Source organism: Petaurus breviceps, unplaced genomic scaffold (genome assembly GCF_028583685.1).
Source record: "Petaurus breviceps papuanus isolate PSGF00001 unplaced genomic scaffold, PetGlider_PUasm1.0 229, whole genome shotgun sequence".
In the NCBI taxonomy this organism is placed as follows: domain Eukaryota; kingdom Metazoa; phylum Chordata; class Mammalia; order Diprotodontia; family Petauridae; genus Petaurus; species Petaurus breviceps.
Window position 1 is genome coordinate 32,020,448 of NW_027185903.1, and position 18,209 is coordinate 32,038,656.

The 18,209-nt window shown below is 35.9% G+C and overlaps 1 long non-coding RNA gene across 1 annotated transcript in view; it reads right to left on the minus strand.

Annotated features, from left to right (window-relative positions):
• The window catches only part of LOC138167287 (uncharacterized), a 167,756-nt gene that overhangs the window by 50,288 nt on the left and 99,259 nt on the right, over nucleotides 1-18,209 (minus strand). The window contains exon 2 of the long non-coding RNA XR_011169853.1: nucleotides 5,316-5,370. This is a non-coding gene — a long non-coding RNA (uncharacterized lncRNA). The remainder of the gene's footprint in view (nucleotides 1-5,315; nucleotides 5,371-18,209) is intronic.

An 18,209-nucleotide genomic window follows, 5' to 3' on the forward strand; every position in this document is an offset into this window, starting at 1 on the left:
CCTTGGTTTAACAGGGAGGTTTGGAATCCCCATCCCAGAAAACCTCTAAAAATAGGATAGCCAACCATCATTTGGGAAGGGGGGTTGGGGAAGGCACAAGGAAGGGGAGGATTCAACAATTTTTAGATGTTACTTCCAAGTCTTATTCTGTGAGTCTAATGTACTAAGCAATGCTTATTTGCATGGTTTCTATTATGTGTTTCAATACTACATTGCATTGGGTCTATGCTTTAGCAAGGGAGTAGCTTCAATTAATGGCATTGGGAGCCACTCAGGAATGATCAGTAGTCAAGCATTCTGAACAAATTTAGGGAAACAAAGTAGTCATTTGTGTTTTTTTTAAAGAACAGAAAAATAATACACTGTAACAGAATTAATGTTGTACCTCTTTGTTATTTAGTTGTTTTTCAGTCATATCTAACTCTTCATGACCCTTTTTGGGGTTTTCTTGGCAAAGTTACTGGAGAGGCTTGTCATTTCCTTCTCCACCTCATTTGACATATAAGGAAACTGAGGCAAACAGGGTTGAGTGCCGTGCCCAGGGTCATCCAACTAGTAGGTGTCTGAGGCTGGATTTGAACTCAGGAATTCATGACTCCAGGCCCTCTATGCACTGAGCCATCTAGCTGCCAGGTGTATATCTTCCCCCTTTTAAATTCTCTCCTTTCACTGAAGATATAAGAAGACTGAAAAGGTAAGAAGAGGTCAGGTTGTGGAAGACTTTCAATGACAAACAGAAGATTCTAAGTTTGATCCTCCAAGCAACAGGATGCCTCTGGGGTTTATTGAGTAAGGGGGTGAAGTGGTCAGACCTGTGCTTAAGGAAGATCAATTTGCCAGCCAAATAGAGGATGGACTGAAGTGAGGCATGTATAGATGGCTGGGGGCGGGGGGGGGGTTGGGAGGGGGGTTCTGTTCCTACTTTTCTAAATTATTTCATGAAATGACTTTGATTTAAACTAATTGTGCCCTCGGACTGATAAAAATAAACACATTAGTGGGGGTTCATGAGTTATGGTTTTGAGTAGATGAAAAAATATGTCTTGAACACACGCAGCTTTGATACAGGCCCTATATGCTGGGGGGGTATCCCAGGTGTAGCACTTTTATATACCACATTTTCCCCTTCTTCCTTAACACCAAAGCATAGCACTATGAACTTCATAGAAACTCAAATCTGTCTTTGGCGTCCTCTGAGCTTCCTATGATCCTTACTATCTTACCAAATTTCCCTCTGCTTCTCTCCATGATACAACGAATTAGCTTAGCTGTCAAGATAGAAAGAATTAGATAAACTAGTTAAAGCTGAAGTATACATACCAGTCATGATAGTTTGTATTTATTCAGAAAATAGGATGTGTTTACCTATACTGCAATTTTTAAATCCCAAAACAACCTGTGATAAATATTATCATCCCCATTTTACAAATAAGGAAACTGAGGTTCAGAGGGGTTAAACAAGTCAATTGTAAAGTCAAAAGTCAAACTCAGGACCTCTGAGTCCAATTCCAGTATTCTTTCTGCTATTTTAAACTGCTTCACACTGTGACTGTGTTTGCACTTTATTTTTTTTGTCTTTATTAATTTGTTTGTTTACTTTGAGTTTACAAGATTCAGTTCCCCAGTTCTTTGAGTTTCAAATTTTCTCCCCCTCCCTCCCCTTCCTCGCCTCCCATTGGTGGCATACAATCAGGTATAGGATCTGCAGATACTTTCACATTAGACATTGGTCAGGTTATAAAGAAGGATTGTATTAGATGGAATGAACAGTGGGAAATAGGAAATCAAACTAAACAAGAAAAAGAAAGAGAGCAGGTAATGTGCTTTAGTCTGCATTCAAACTCTGTTCTTTCTGGTTCTTTCTCTGAATGCAGACATCTCTCTCCATCATGTGTCTTTTAGAGTTTACTTGTATTGTAGCCCTGCATTTTTTGAGAAGAGTCCGGTCTATCAAAGTTGGTCATCACACATAGGTTGTATCTGTAATTGTGTACAAATTTTTCCTGGTTCTGCTCTTCTCACTCAGCATCAGTTTGTATAAGCCTCTCCAGGTAGCTATGAAGTTCATCTGTTCTTCATTTCTTATGGTGCAATAGTATTCCATTACATTAGTATACCATAACTTGTTTAGCCATCCCCCAATTGATGGGCATCCCCTTAATTTCCAATTCTTTGCCACCACAAAAAGAGCTGCTATAAATATTTTTGTACATATGGGTCTTTTTCCCACTTCTATGATCTCTTTGGGATACAACACTAGCAGTGGTATTGCTGGGTCAAAGGATATGAAATTACTTATAGCCCTTTGGGCATAATTCCATATTGCTCTCCAGAATGGTTGGATCAGTTCACAACTCCACTAGCAATGTATTAGTGTTCCAATTTTTCCACATCCTCTCCAGCATTTATCATTTTCCTGTTTTGTCATCTTAACCAATCTGATTAGTGAGATGTGATACCTCAGGGTTGTTCTGATTTGCATTTCTCTAATCAATAGTGATTTAGAGCATTTTTTCATATGCTTATAGATATCTTTAATTGCTTCCTCTGAAAACTGCCTGTTCATATCCTTTGACCATTTATCAATTGGGGAATGACTTGTATTCTTATAGATTTGACTCAATTCTCTGTATATTTTAGAGATGAGTCCTTTATCAGAGTCATTGGTTGTAAAAATTCTTTCCAAATTTCCCACTTCCCTCTTAATCTTGGTTACATTGGCTTTGTCTGTACAGAAGCTTTTCAGTTTCATGTAATCAAAGTTATCCATTTTGCATTTTATACTGCTCTCTAATTCTTGTTTGGTCATGAAATCTTTCCCTTTCCATAAATCTGACAGGCAAACTATTCTTTGCTTTCCCAGATTGCTTACAGTATCATCCTTTATACCTAGATTACGTACCCATTTAGACTTAATTTTGGTATATGGTGTTAGATAATGGTCTATGGCCAGTTTCTACCATGCCATATTCCAGTTTTCCCAGCAGTGGTTGTCAAATGGTGAGTTCTTATCCCCCAAACTAGAGTCTTTAGGTTTATCAAAGAGTAGATTATTATAGTCATTGACTGCTGAGTCTTGTGTATCCAATCTATTCCATTGATCCACTCCTCTATTACTCAGCCAGTACCAAATAGTTTTGATGATTGCTGCTTTATAATACAGATTAAAATCTGGTATAGCTAGGCTACCTTCCCTAGCATTTCTTTTCATTAATTCCCTTTCTATTTTGGACCTTTTGTTCTTCCAAATGAATCTTTTTATCAATTTTTCTAGGTCTATAAAGTAATTTTTTGGTTAAATTGATTGTTATGACACTAAACATGTAATTTAATTTAGGTAAAATTGTCATTTTTTATTATATTAGCTCGACCTAGCCATGAGCAATTGATGTTTTTCCAATTAGTTAGATCTGACTTTATTTGTGTGAAAAGTGTTTTGTAGTTGTGTTCATATAGGTCCTGAGTTTATTTTGGCAGGTAGATTCTCAAATATTTTATGATGTCTACAGTAACTTTAAATGAGATTTATCTTTCTATCTCTTGCTGTTGGATTTCATTAGAAATATACAGGAATGCAAAGGATTTATGTGGGTTTATTTTATATCCTGCAACTTTGCCACATTTATTTATTGTCTCAAGTAGTTTTTCACTTGATTCTCTAGGATTCTCTAAGTATATCATCATATCATCCTCAAAGAGTGATAACTTGGTCTCTTCTTTGCCTAATTTGATTCCCTTGATTTCTTTTTCTTCTCTAATTGCTACTGCTAACATTTCTAGTACCATATTGAATAAGAGGGGTGATAGTGGACACCCTTGTTTCACCCCTGATCTTATTGGAAATACTACTAGATTATCTCCATTATATATAATACTTGATGATGTCTTTAAATAGATGATACTTATTATTTTAAGGAAGGCTCCATTTATTCCTATACTTTCTAGTGTTTCTATTAAGAATGGATGTTGTATTTTGTCAAAAGCCTTTTCTGCATCTATTGAGATAATCATGTGGTTTCTGCTAGTTTTATTGTTGATATGATCAATTATACTGATGGCTTTCCTAATATTAAACCATCCTTGCATTCCTGGAATAAATCCTACCTGATCAAAGTGATAAGTGATAAGTTTTGAGAGTGAAATTGGTCTATAATTTTCTTTTTCCATTTTATCTCTTCCTGATTTAGGTATCAGTACCATGTTTGTGTCATAAAAAGACTTTGGTAGGACTCCTTCTTCACTAATTTTCCCAAATAGTTTGTAGAGTATTGGAATCAATTGTTCTTTAAATGTTTGATAGAATTCATTAGTAAATCTGTCTGACCCTGGAGATTTTTTCCTGGGGAGTTCACTGATTCCTTGTTCAATTTCTTTTTCTGAGATGGGGTTATTTAAGTAATTTACTTCCTCTTCAGTTCATCTAGGCAGGTTATATTTTTGTACATATTAATCCATTTCACTAAGATTGTCAAATTTATGTGCATATAATTTGGCAAAATAATTCCTAATTATTGTGTTAATTTCCTCTTCATTGGAGGTAGATTCACCCTTTTCATTTTTGATACTCATAATTTGGTTTTCTTCTTTTTTTATCATATTGACTAAGGGTCTATCAATTTTGTTGTTTTTTTTTCATAAAATCAGCTCTTAGTTTTATTTATTAATTCAATAGTTTTCTTAATTTCAATTTTATTAATCTCTCCTTTGGTTTCCAGTATTTCTAATTTAGTATTTAATTGGGGATTTTCAGTTTGTTCTTTTTCTAGCTTTTTCAATTGCATTCCCAATTCATTGACCTCCCTTTTCTCTAATTTATTCATGTATGCACTCAGGGATATAAAACTTCCCCTAAGAACCACCTTTGCTGCATCCCACAAATTTTGGTATGTTGTCTCATTATTGTCATTCTGTTGAATGAAGTTACTGATTGTTTCTATGATTTCTTGTTTGACCCACTGATTCTTTAGGATTAAATTGTTTAGTTTCCAAATAATTTTTCATCTGTCTTTCCATGGCCCTTTATTGCATATGATCTTTATTGCATCATGATCTGAGAATAATGTATTTAATATTTCTGCCTTTCTGCACTGAATTGTGAGGTTTTTATTTCCTAATACATGGTGGATTTTTGTGTATTTGCCATGTACTGCTGAGAAGCAGGCAGTGTTTGCACTTTAACAAGGATGAATTTGTTACCTTAACATAATTAATCTTTAAAGGTGGTATTAGGGACTGAAAGGTGTTATAATATAATGGAAAGAGCCCCAGGCTCATCATCTGAGGATATGAGTTCAAATCCTGACTTTCCTACTCACCATCTGTATGACCGTGGACAAAGTCTTCTATTTTTCCTGGCTTCAGTTTTCACATCTGTAAGATAAGAAGGTTAGATTAGATGAACTCTAAACCTCCTTCTAGCTTCAAATCTATGGTTTTATAATATCTTTAGCAAGAGAGCAATATCTGGATTGGAGCTCTGGGGCTCCCATTCAAAGCAGATGGTAAAAACCAGAACCCCTTTGGAGGATGTGGATATGTTCCCTTCTCCATCAGGACCAGGAGTGTGCTGGTAAAAGTTTAACCTGGAAGAAAAAGGGGGAAAAAAGAGCACTCACCATGCGCTTTTGTTTAACCTGAATTATTTTCTCTATCACTTTCTTAAGTTTAGACAATCAATGAAACAGGAAGCGCTGATTCTTAGCATTTGTTGATTTCTGAAGACAGTGAGCAGCTCGTTACAGCCATATGAGCTGGTAGCACACCTCTGGGTAGGACACTGAGAACAATTTGACCCACATGATCTCATTTCTGTGCCTCTACTTCCATTCCAGAAAGGCAGTCTAACTGTGAACTAATTGGGGCAAAGAGCTTAAATCTTCCAAATTTCACTCATCACTTCATACTGATTCACAAAGCTCAAGGCCTTTTTTTCCCAAGGAATTAAGATCAGAGTTTTTATAAGACACCCCACTGCTTCACTCCCCATTCCCCAAAAAGGTGATTGTGGTAAACTCACTTCCACAGAAGCAAGCCATTGTGTACAAATGCTAATCCTCCACCCTGCAGAAAACAGCCTGGAGACTTCAGGGTCAATGACTGGACTCAGCCAAAGATGGCTTGAACACACCATGCCTATCCTAGGAGCATGAGTCTCATTCCAAATTGTTCAGACTTGGAGCTGTGGAAATCCTTGTTATTCAGCTCCCCTTAACACTTATCATACTATGTTCTACTAGCATTGTATGTGAAAGGTCTTATCCCCCTGCTAGATTGTAAGATTGTTTTTGTTTGTTTGGTTTTGATTTTTTGAACTTATAGTATTTTATTTTTTCCATACTTTGTTTTTTCCAATTACATGAAAAGATAGTTTTAAACATTCATTTTTATAAGATATCTGATATAGGCTATAACTGTACAATCATATTAAACTTATTTCCATATTAGTCATGTTGTAGAAGTAGAATCAGAACAGAAGGGGAAAACCTGGAGAAAGAAAAAAAGAAAAATAATAGTAATAAGAGGAAATAGTATACTTTGATCTGCATTCAGACTCCATAGTTCTTTCTCTGAATGTGGATAGCATTTTCCATCATGAATCTTTTGGAATTGTCTTAGAAATTCTAACTTAGATTATTGTATTGCTGAGAAGCATCTATCAAAGTTGATCTCATCTTACAATGTTGCTATTACTATGTACAATGTTCTCCTGGTTCTGCTCACTTGACTCAGCATCAATTCATATAAATCTTTCCAGGTTTTTCTGAAATCTGCTTGCTCATCATTTCTTATAGCACAATACTATTTCATTACATTTGTATCCCACAACTTGTTCATCCATTCCCCAATTGATGGGCAGTCCCTGAATTTCCAATTCTTTGCCACCACAAAAAAAGAGCTGCTATAAATATTTTTGTATATGTGAGTAAGCTTACCACTATTTAATGAACTTTATTTTGTCACTTTAGTAAAGTTGCTTTACTTCTCTGACCCCAGTTTCTTTATCTTTAAAATGAAGGGACTGAAGTCGGTTTTTCATACTATGATATTTTACATTTATGGCTGCTAATTGGGTGCCACTAATATGACTTCCCTTGTAAATGGCCCTGGGGTATAGTGATGAGATGTCAGCAAAACTTCCCACTGTTGTCTGATCCAGATTAAAATATAATGGGGGAGGGCATAGGGGAGGATTAAACACCAGGTTGTGCTGGAGTCAGAAGGACCTGAGTTCAATTCTGACCTCAGACACTTAGCTATGTGACCCTCAGCAAATCATTTAATCCCTTTGCCTCAAAAAAAAAGTAATTGGGAAATGTTTAACAAAATAAACAAAAATATAATATAACATGGATCATGTTAAGTTGTGCTTTTCTAAACCAATATACTTCTAGGATGGGATTCTTTTTTAATTTGACAGCACTGATGGAGAAGATACAGTGGATTTGAGTAAAGAAGATCTGGGTTCAAATCCTGCTTCTGACACCTATTGACTATAAAACCACAGATAAGTTTCTGACCCTCAATCTCCCAGTGTAAAATGCAGGGAATAAGTAATTACCTACTTCACAGGGTTAGTGGCTCAGTGGATAGAGCTCTGGGCCTAGAATCAGGAAGATCTGAGTTCAAATCTGTCCACAGCCACTCATTTGCTGTGTGACCTTGAGCAAGTAACTTAAGTCTTTTTACCTCAGTTTCCTCATCTGTAAAATGATGAAGGAAATGGCAAAGTACTCCAATATATTTGCCAAGAAAACCCCAATGGGGTCATGAAGAGTCAGACATGACTAAACAACAACATTGCATCATGTATATAAAGTCCTACGCCAACCTTAAAGCACCATGTAAATGTCCTGAAAGCATACTGACTTAGAAAACCACAAATTAACATTATCTAAGTTATATTATATTTTTGTTATTTTTCACAATGACAATTTTCCAGCCCTAAAAAGTAAGCAATATGACAGATGGATTAAGACCCCAAATTCTATGATTCTGGGAACTATAGTCAGATATCATGGATTTATCTCCACTAACACTCATATAAGTGGGATGTTTTAGTAACTTGCCTGCTTACTCTGTGTCAGACATTGTGCTAAGTACTAGGGACACAAATATGAAAAAGGAAAATTTTCCTTGTTCTCAGTGAACTTACAACCTAGTAGGGGAAGACACACAAAAGAAAGCTGAAAAGAGGGAGGGGGAAGAAAGAACACAGGAGTGGAGACATGATGGAGAGAACTAAGGAGTGTAGTCAAGTAGGAAATGCAATGTTAGAGCTCTGTTCCTCTGAGTTATCTATCCACCTTCCACTTTCTACTTTAGCTTAAATATAGAAAATATACACAAAGATAAAAGACCACCCCCAAAATAGGGCCTACACTTACTCAGATTTCAAGAATCAAAGATTGTGAAGGGTCAGGACTTTCATGTAGGATCCTCCTGTAGAATGTAAGATACTTGAGAGCCAGGCTGTCTAATTTTTATCTTAGTATTCCTGGCACCTAATGCAATGCTGGGTACATAGTAGGCACTTAATATTTATATGTTGAATTGAATTGAATTGAATATGAAGTCGCTAATGCCTCACTACTTTCACTGGGCTAGAATCAAGGAATGTCATTAAAATGGTCACATTTTCCAATGTTTTCCCATTATGTCTCACATCATAACTTCCCAAATTCAAAAAAAAAATGTTTTTTTCCTCTAACATCCTCAGAGTACAGTACCCAGCCAATTAACTTTTTTATTTAGTTTCCAAAGAACTAAAATTGTCACCAAAGTGTAATTTACTTTTGCAACCCAAGTTTTCCAGATCATGCTGTGAGACTGTCACTTTGGAGATAACTAATGACTAAACAATCACAGAAAAGTGTGATCGAGGGCCCCATAGTGGGCCCACATTTTACTGAATCCATACTAAATAAATTTATCTGGAATTTTTTATGTTTCCAAAAAAGTTCAGAAGCATTTTGACTTTCCATAAGGGTAATATATAAATATAAATATGTATGTATATTTTAAAATGATGTCTCATAGCCATTTGGTGCCAATGGTTTGAAGGCATTAAAGGATTTACTGTGCTAGCAAATACTATTGATAAATTAGCCTTAAGCAGCAACTTTGCTTAATAAGTGGACTTTACATTTATACACCTCCAAAAATGAACACCTCTTATCTCTACAGCACGCAACCTTGCATTCACTGACTTACCTCTTGCCTTTTCCATCTCCTTCTAAGTGGTTGCTGATTTTTGAAGATGGGTGGGAATGGGAGAAGGAGGTTGGTCTGAGCATGGGATCTCACTGACATAGGGAATTCCTAGTGAGGACATTCCCTTTATCAAAGCACATCAGCACATGTTCTGCAATTAATAGGCTGGGCCAATCCAAGGTTATGTGACTAGAGAGACACAGCCACTACTGTCAGTCAGTACATGAACCCAAGTCTCATTGACCACAAGGAGGGAAGGAAGGAAACAAGAACCTACTATGCAGTAGGTACAGGCATTATGTGAATCACTTTACAAATATTATCTCATTTGATCCTCAAAACAACCCAGGGATACAGATGCAATTATGATTCTCATTTTATAGCTGGAGAAACTGAGGCAAAGGTCAAGTTACCCGCCCAGGGTCATACAAATAAGGTCAGATTTGAACATGGGTCTTCCTAACTCCAGGACCAGGGATCTACCCACTGTGTTGCCTCAGAGCTGATAATTGTTATCCACAAATCCCAAACAAGATGACTTCTCTGTTTCTATTCTTAATAGCTATTAAGATTTTGGTCCTTTCCCATCTTTGGTCATCTTAGGTTCCTAGATTCAGAGCCAAAAGAAACAAACTTTATCCTTTTACAGTTGATAAAGGTCAAGTCAAGGTCTTTTTACTTCCCGTTACCTCCAAAGAGACAGGCACTAGAGTTGGAATTCAAATTCAGGTCCTCTGACTCAGAAGCCAGTGCCCTTTCCACTGTCCCACGTTGGATTTCTTCCCTTTTTGCACAGACTCAGAAAAACGGACAGGATTGGGCGCGGTCGTTGGATAGAAATACACCTATACCCTCACTGGCTCATGAACATCTTGTTATAAAAGATGTCCAGGGGGAAACCTTGAGGCCTCCTGTAATCAACCATTCCAGTATCTAACAATCCTTATTCTCTATCGAACTGTTCATCTTAATTTCTCCAAAAGATCTGTTACTTTATTGAGGTGTGGGGAGGTCTCTCCAACAAGGCCTAAAAACCTTTGTCCTGCCCCTCATGCTATTATACTAATAGTAATAATAATAACAACAATAATAATAATAGTAATAGCTGAAATACAAAGAAAAGAAAAATTGAATAACACAAGAGTATTCCATACTCACAAAAAAAGTAGAGGAAGGAATAGAATGATAAGTTCCAAAGAGCAATGGAACTCAGGATGCAGGTCCTAACCTGCAAATCCGAACTTAAATGTGCATTGGAAAAAAAGACATTCAATTATAAAGAAGTACTTGAAACATTTTTAGAAAGAAAACCAGAACTGAAGAGATTGTCTGCTTCTCAAGCAGTGCAAGAGTGAGTAAATGCATCAAACAGGAGCAGCAAGAGCGACTGAGTGACTTCTAAGTGTACACAAGAAGACAAAAGTAAAAGCAGAAATCTGATGGTAACAGTGAAGAGGAAGACAGGGGTATTATGGACAGAACCTGGTGCCTCCTTGTCTACAGGTGAAGCAATGGGTTTTTCTACTTTTATTTTTGTGGAAATACATTACGTGAAAGAGTATATGAAAGGGGGGCAGTGAGGAAAGTAGGGAGACAGAGAAGAGTGTGTGACATGCTGGGGTCAAATTAAGAGCTAGCAACGTGAGGAAGGTACCCTTGGGTGTCAGAAAGAGAAGAACATATAGGGAAGTAGAGAAAGAAGGAGAGGTAAGGATTGAAAAGGGAAATGGCAAAAAAGGAGGCCTTACTCGGGTGGTGGGGGTTCCACTGAGGAGTGTTCCTATGAGTGAAAAGATATGGTCTGTGAAGGGAGACTTTAAAATGGGTATGGCCTAGAGGATTTGGTGCTTGAAAAGCCTGGTTATCTTATATTGGGAGTGCAGGAGCTGGAATCCCTGATGGCAACCAGCACCTAGGGAGTGGGAGAGAATAGGACCACAGAAGAGATTCTGAGGAAACTTAGGGATAAGGGGGAGGAACCAGGGGAGGCTACATATCAATGTTGGGCTACACAACGAATGCAGTGGTGGGGGGAAGGTCCTACAATGGATCAACATCCTTTTGGACACCTACAATAACTGTCATTATTCTGGGAGTGAAGCATAATGGGAAGGGGGATTTGGGAAGCTCTACAAGGCAGTAGCAGAAAGTTTCTATAAGGAAGAGTCTAGAGTGGATAATCTGGAAGCTTTGATTACATGAGGAATACAGAGAAAAGAGAGATGAGATTAATTTTAAGTGTCATGAATCAGAAAATGAGGGTGTAGAGTCGATAAAGAGTAAAAGTAATGAAGAGAGTGAGAGAAATCCTTTTTGGAAAGAAGTATCAAAAAATTAAATTTAAAAAACTAATGAATAAGACTAGTTGAAGGGAGAAATGAAGAAAAATCTACTCAGTTGAGAGGGGAAAAGAAGGTGGGAAATTATTTCAGCCATTTTCAGTTATGTCCAACTCTTCATGACCCCATTTGTAGTTTTCTTGGCAAAGATACTGAAAGGATTTGCCATTTCCTTTTCCAGCTCATTTTACAGATGAGGGACTGAGGCAAACAGGGTTAAGGGACTTACCTAGGGTCACACAGCTAGTAAGCATGTAAGACCAAATTTGAACTCAGGTCCTCCTGACTCCAGGCCCAGCCTTCTATCTACTGTACCACCTAGCTGCCCTAAAAGAAAGAGAGAAAAAGGAACTAATAAACAAAACCCTAAAGGAAAAGGGGTAACAGATAAGAGTTGGGGATGAGTAGCAAGGGGAAAAGAACCACTGGGCTACCTAAAAAAAATTAAAGTAAAAGCTAAAGTAAAAGTAAAAGTTTATTAACAGAAGAAGGGGAAAAATCATAACTTGAAAAAAACAATTTTAGAGACAGATGAAGGAAAATATAAACCTGACTCTTGTGATTTTAAATGTGAATGGATTAAACCATCCAATAAAACAAAAAAGCTATAATCTGGATAAGAAAACCAAACCCTACAATCTGTTACATATAAGAAATAAAGCATACATAAAATAAAACTGAGAGGATAGAAGAAAGTTTACTATGTGTTAAGAGAACACACAAAAAAACAGAAGTTACAATCATGATATCTGACAAAGCAAAAACAAAAATGCTGAAAATAAAAAGGAAACTATATTATGGTGAAAGGAACCATAGACTAGTCAATATCAGTAATAGACATATATTTCAAAAGCCTTAGCATCCAGATTCATAAAGGAAATCTATCTGAGCTACACGCAGACAAAGACAATAACACAACTTTGATACGAGACTTTAATATCCCTCTACCAGTTTTGGATAAGTATAATAGAAAAATAAACAAACGGAAAAAGATGGAACTGAACAAATTGTTGGAGAAACTAGTTAAAAGACTGATGGCATTGTCTAAATGAGAGAGAGCATCTCAGAATCACATGGAATTTTTACAAAAATTCACCTTGTACTAGGAAATGGAGATGTTGCAAACAAATGGGAAAAAGCAGAAATAGCTAATGCATACTTTCCATAATACAATAATACAACAACAAAAAAAGAAGTTGCTTCAAAGAAAAGAGGCAGACCCAAATGTAGATTTAAAAATGAAATCCTAAATAATGGGGTCAAAGAATGAAACATATGAATGATTAATTACTATGAAAATGATATTGTTGAAAAAACATGCCAAAATTTTAGGGATACAAATGAAGGAGTGCTCAGTGGAAAAACTATGTCCTTACAAGCATAGATTAACAAAACTGAAAAAGAGAGGATTAAGGAACTGAATATTCATTTTTAAAAATTAGAAGATCAACAAATAAACAAAACTAAAACAAGCACAAAAGAAGACATTAAAAATTAGAGAGGAAATATAAACTGGAAGCAAAAAAACTGTAGGAATGACAAACAAAACTAAAAATGGGTTCTTTGAATCCCTGAATGCATATATGAATAAATTAGAGAAAAGGGAGGTCAATGAATTGGGCATGCAATTGAAAAAGCTAGAAAAAGAACAAACTGAAAATCCCCAATTAAATACTAAATTAGAAATACTGAAAACCAAAGGAGAGATTAATAAAATTGAAATTAAGAAAACTATTGAATTAATAAATAAAACTAAGAGCTGATTTTATGAAAAAAAAAAACAATAAAATTGATAGACCCTTAGGCAATATGATAAAAAAGAAAGAAAGAAGAAAACCAAATTATGAGTATCAAAAATGAAAAGGGTAAATCTACCACCAATGAAGAGGAAATTAAAACAATAATTAGGAATTATTTTACCCAGTTGTATGCACATAAATTTGACAATCTTAGTGAAATGGATGAATATTTACAAAAATACAAGTTGCCCAGATTAACTGAAGAGGAAGTAAATTATCTAAATAATCCCATTTCAGAAAGAGAAATCAAACAAGTCATCAGTAAATTCCCTAGAAAAAATTTCCAGGGCCAGATGGATTCACTAGTGAATTCTATCAAACATTTAAAAAACAATTGATTCCAATACTCTACAAACCATTTGGGAAAATGAGTGAAGGAGTCCTACCAAAGTCTTTTTATGACACAAACATGGTACTGATACCCAAATCAGGAAGAGATAAAACAGAGAAAGAAAATTATAAACCAATTTTCCTCTTAAATATAGATGCAAAAATTTTAAATAAAACATTAGCAAAAAGACTGAAGCAACTTATCACAAGAAAAATATACTTTGACCAGGTAGGATTTATTCCAGAAATGCAAGGATTGTTTAATGTTAGGAAAGCCATCAGTATAATTGATCATATCAACAATAAAACTAGCAAAAACCATATGATTATCTCAATACATGCAGAAAAGGCTTTTGACAAAATACAACATCCATTCCTATTAAAAAACAAAAGAAAGTATAGGAATAAATGGAGCCTTCCTTAAAATAATAAATAGCATCTATTTAAAGACATCAGCAAATATTATATGTAATGGGGAGATACTAGAAGCATTTCTAATAAGATCAGGGGTGAAACAAGGATGTCCACTGTCATCTCTTTTATTCAATCTGGTACTACAAATGTTAGCAGTAGCAATTAGAGAAGAAAAAGAAATCAAAGGAATCAAATTAGGCAAAGAAGAGACCAAGCTATCACTCTTTGCAGATGATATGATATACTTAAAGAATCCTAGAGAATCAAGTAAAAAACTACTTGAGATGATGAATAAATGTGGCAAAGTTGCAGGATATAAAATACACCCACATAAATCCTCAGCATTGCTCTATATTTCTAATGAAATTCAACAGCAAGAGATAGAAAGAGAAATCCCATTCAAAGTTACTGTAGGGGCGGCCAGGTGGCTCAGTGAGTAAGAGTACTGGCCCCAGAGTCGGGATGACCTGGGCTCTGATACATAGCACCACACCCAGAAATAACTGGCAGTGTAACCTTGAGCAAGTTACTTAACCCCAATTGCTTAAAAAATAAAATAAAATAAAGTTACTGTGGACATTTGTATCAGCAATGCCATATTCACAATGCCTATAGAGATTACAAATATGCTGATATAATTATCCATCACAAAATATGTCAGGTTTGCCATTTGGGGAAATAAACTAGAAAATTTATTAAGATACCAAAAGACTGAGTCCCAAAACCAGAAAGTGAAAGCCATCAGAGTAGTTATGATATTGGCACAGGTAGATAAAGTAGAAAGCACCCACATTTTCAAGCCTTTAAAACAGAACAGGCTACCTCAGGCAAAGGTCCTCCTCTCCCCACTCACAGCAACCACCCAGCGTCCTGGAAGAGCGCTCCCAGCAGCTCCGGCCCCTGGCAGTCCTCAGCAGGAGTCCTAACTCAAAAAAAAAAAAAAAGGCAACCGCCACCAACTGCCAACCACAGGACCGTTAGCTCGGCTTTTCACTTTCTCTTGCTCTGCTATGTCAGCACATCCATGGGGCATGGGAGATCTTTAAATCCCATAACCGTTACAACATTATAAAATATTTGGGAATCTACCTGCCAAAACAAACCCAAGACCTATATGAACACAACTACAAAACACTTATCACACAAATAAAGTCAGATCTAACTAATTGGAAAGACATCAATTGCTCATGGCTGGGTTGAGCTAATATAATAAAAAATGACAATTTTACCTAAATTAAAATACACATTTAGTGCCATACTAATCAATTTACCAAAAAAACACCTTATAGAGCTAGAAAAAATAGTAACAAAATTCATTTGGAAGAAAAAAAGGTCCAGAATATCAAGGGAATTAATGAAAAGAAATGCTAGGTATGGTGGACTAGCTATTCCAGATTTTGATCTGTACTGTAAAGCAGCAACTCTCAAAATTATTTGGTACTGGCTGAGGAATAGAGTAGTGGATCAATGGAATAGATTGGGTACATGAGACTCAGCAGTCAATGACTACAGTAATCTACTGTTTGATAAACCCATAGACTCCAGTTTTTGGAATAAGAACTCACTATTTGACAATAACTGCTGGGAAAACTGGTATATAGTATGGCAGAAACTGGGCATAGACCATTATCTAACACCATATACCAAAATTAAGTCTAAATGTGTGCATGATCTAGGTATAAAAGTTGATACTGTAAGCAATCTGAGAAAGCATTAATAGTTTACCTGTCAGATTTGTGGAGGGGGGAAGACTTTATGACCAAACAAGAATTAGAGAGCATTATAAAATGCAAAATGGATAACTTTGATTACATTAAATTGAAAAGCTTCTGTACAAACAAAGCCAATGTAACCAGGATTAGGAGGGAAGTGTAAAATTGGGAAAGAATTTTTACAACCTATGTCACTGATAAAGGACTCATTTCTAAAATATACAGAGAATTGAGTCAAATCTATAAGAATTCAAGTCATTCCCCAATTGATAAATGGTCAAAGGATATGAACAAACAGTTCTCAGAGGAAGAAATTAAAGATATCTATAAACATATGAAAAAATGCTCTAAATCACTATTGATTAGAGAAATTAGAGAAATACAAATCAAAACAACTCAGAGGTAGCACATCTCACTAGTCAGTTTGGCTAAGATGACAAAACAGGAAAATGACAAATGCTGGAGAGGATGTGGAAAAATTGGAACACTAATGCATTGCTGGTGGAGTTGTGAACTGATCCAGCCTTTCTGGAGAGCAATACGGAATTATGCCCAAAAGGCTATAAGTAATTTCATATCCTTTGACCCAGCAATACCACTGCTAGTGTTGTATCCCAAAGAGATCATAGAAGTGGGAAAAAGACCCATGTGTACAAAAATATTTATAGCAGCTCTTTTTGTGGTGGCAAAGAATTGGAAATAAAGGGGGTGCCTATCAATTGGGGAATGGCTGAACAAGTTGTGATATATGCATGATATGGAATACTGTTGTGCTATAAGAAACAAGGAGCAGATGAACTTCATATTTACCTGGAGAGGATTATACGAACTGATGCTGAGTGAGAAGAGTAGAGCCAGGAGAAATTTTTACACAATTACAGATACAACGTAGGTGTGATGACCAACTTTGATAGACTGGACTCTTCTCAGCAATCCAGAGTTATAATTCAACCCCAAAAGACTCATGATGGAGAGAGTTGTCAACATCCAGAGAAAGAACAGAGTTTGAACCCAGACTGAAGCAAACTACCTGCTCTTTTTCTTTTTCTTGTTTGGTTTTGTTTCCTCTTTCCCATTGTTCCCATGACATCTGATACAATCCTTCTTTATAACCTGACTAATGCCTAATGTGAAAGTACTAGCAGATACTATACTTGATTGTAAACCGCCATGGTGGGGGTGGGGGGGGAAGAAACTTTGAAACTCAAGGAATTGTGGAAATGAATCTTGTAAACTAAAAATAAACAAATTAATAAAGACCCCCCCAAAAAAAACTATTAAAATTGAAAAACCCTTCTCTTATCTGATTGTAGAGGGCAGAAAACCAAATCAATAAAATAGCAAATGAACAAAGTGAAATCACAGAAAAGACAGAAAAAAATAAAAAGAATAATCAGAACAAGGGGCGGCCAGGTGGCTCAGCGAGTAAGAGCACCGGCTCCAGTGTCGGGATGACCTGGATCAAATCCGGGCTCAGATGCTCAGCACCACACCCAGAAATAACTGGCCGTGTAACCTTGAGCAAGTTACTTAACCCCTATTGCTTTAAAAAAAAAAAAAAGAATAATCAGAACAGAGAATAATTCAAATTAGCACAGTTAAATACTAACAAAACTGAGAACACAAAAGAAAAAGAGAAATATCTTCAAAAATATAAAATACTCAAACTATCAAAAGAACAGATAGATTTCTTAAACAATCCAATGTCAGAAAAGGACATAGCTCTAGCTGGAAAGGAACTATCAAAGAAAAAACCTTCCAGTACTGATGGATTCAAAGGATAAATTGAACTTTAAAGGACAGTTAGTGCCCATACTTCACAAATTATTCTCAAAAATTGAGAAAGAAAGCACTCTTGTCAGAATCTTTTTATGAGACAAATATAGCCCCAGTACTTAAACCAAGGAAAGGCAAAACACAGAAAGAAAAATATAAACCAATATCATTAATGAACATTGACTCAAAATTTTTAAATGAATCTAATAAAATAATAATAACTAGCATTTATGTAGCTCTTTAAGATAACAGATAATTTATTATTTTGCAAATATTATTTCATTTGATCCTCATAACAACCCTAGGAGGTAGGAGTTATTTCCCCCATTTTACAGATGGAGAAACTGAGGCAGCAGATAGTATGTGGTTTGGCCAGGGTCACATTCTGATGCCAGATTTGGACTCAGATCTTGACTTCAGGTACAGCTATCTGCTATACCATTTGCCTTAGTGTATGTCTTTATAAGTTGTTTTAGACACAAATAACTAATTCAAATGATTCTCTGAATTTCTCAATAATAGATGAATATATATTCTCTGGAATATAGATGTATATTCTGTTGTTAAGGTGGTCCATGAAGTCTAGACCTTGGAAAAGTCAGAACCTGTCTTCTGCTAACACAGGTTTT